Genomic DNA, 1,768 nt, shown 5'->3' with positions numbered 1-1,768 from the left:
CCACCGACATTTACCTCCAACCTAGAAGGAGCAAAGGAAAGCTCTTCCTCTGTTTTATATTTTTCTCCCTCTGAGTTTTTAGGGAAATGGGGAACATTATAACATCAGGAGCCTACCTATTCCCTGAGACATTTAAATTGAAGCTGGACCAAGCATTACCCATGTATCACAGGCAACAATTTCACCCTGGCAGGAAAGTGGACTAAGTGACTTAATGGGTATTTTCCATCTCTAATTTCCATGATTAAAAGAAAGAGGTTGAGAGGGGTACATGTGGAGCCTATTGTGAGTTTGCCAATGAATCCTAATTTAGATCAAAGAGAGTCTATGTGACACTGAACCATAAACACCCTAGTGTGCGTTACTTCAAGGAAGTTGTTAGTGTGTCCCCGATGGCTATTATGTGATATAGTTGCGCTCTAGAGCCTGCATCCTTTAATTACTAATATGGAAGAAAATCCCATATAAGAGGGAGGAATGTAAATGAGACCTCTGCTCTTTTGAACATTTTATGCATTCGCCAAATTAAAATTTGCTGTGGACTTTGGGTTTTCCTGATCTCTGTTGGTAGTGATCATTTGGCTCGTGGGATTAAATCTGACTTTCCAAAAACCATTTCCGATCAGTGCAAGGATTTCAGATCTTTATGTACGCTTTGCACTGAGGCTGGGATCATCAGAACCAGATTGAGAACATTTTCTTTGAAGTTTTCAAAGGTAGGGAAGAAACCCTCTTTTATCCTCATCTTTCCTCATGCTAAGCATTGTTCAGGGCAAGCTGAGGGGGCTGCATGGGAGCGGGGCCCATGGAGACCAAGGCACAGCATCACACCACAGGTATGCACTACCCCCGGCACATGCATGCAGCTTCCGTGCAGAGAGGACCCGTGTTCCAGGGGCGCGGGTCTGGATCGGTGAGCATGACTGTACTCACTGATGTGGGGCTAGTCCACACTGGCTTTTAAAGCACAACTTTAAGATGAGGAGAACCACAAATGTCAACTCACATAGCACGGTTTTCACGGTATTCCCTTCTCTGGGATCCCTCAGCTCTAGTGTACAAAAAGAGGATTGGTGACAACTTCGCACTTAACATGAGAGGTGAGTGTAGGACCAGGCCTTGCACAAAAGCAAGGACACTTACTAGACAGAATGATCACTAAGGGATTAACCATTCAGGGAGACCGGCCATGCCCGAGACTGCATCTTGTTCAATAAAGCAAACTCCTTCCTTGCCATCTGTCTCATACTACAAAGAGATAATAATAATAATAAAATCATTGCTTAATGAGTAAACTAAGTAGAGGATAATTCCCTGGTAGATCATATTGATGTTCTCCTCCAAAGGATGCCAAATTCTCAATGAGGCAGAGAACACAGGGGAGAGGGCGTGATCGTGCACAAATGGGAATGCCTAAAATCAAAAACCAGTGCAGCATATGTCAGTATTTAAATCCCCATCAAAGAAACATCCAACTTTTCAGCTGTAACCCAAATATAAATTTTCCTTACCCTGTCAATTAGTAGATTACAAAACTTCTGTAGCAGGAAGATCATTCTGCCAGCAAAGCCGGCGTGTTTGGAATGGGTCCAGGCCAGACAGATGGTGTGGAAAAGGGGTGCAATGAGACGTTCCCTACGGGCAGAGTCAACCGGTTCTTCGTGCAGCAAGCGTGACCTTGGGAGGGCGGGGCCCCAAGGAGAAGGGTGTCTCCCGCACGGCTGGAGAAGCATGCCCACGTCTAGGGTCACCGAAGCAGCCAGTGACA

The sequence above is a fragment of the Pipistrellus kuhlii genome, unplaced genomic scaffold (genome assembly GCF_014108245.1).
Source record: "Pipistrellus kuhlii isolate mPipKuh1 unplaced genomic scaffold, mPipKuh1.p scaffold_m20_p_7, whole genome shotgun sequence".
NCBI classification, from domain to species: domain Eukaryota; kingdom Metazoa; phylum Chordata; class Mammalia; order Chiroptera; family Vespertilionidae; genus Pipistrellus; species Pipistrellus kuhlii.
Note: the sequence above shows the minus strand (reverse complement) of the source record.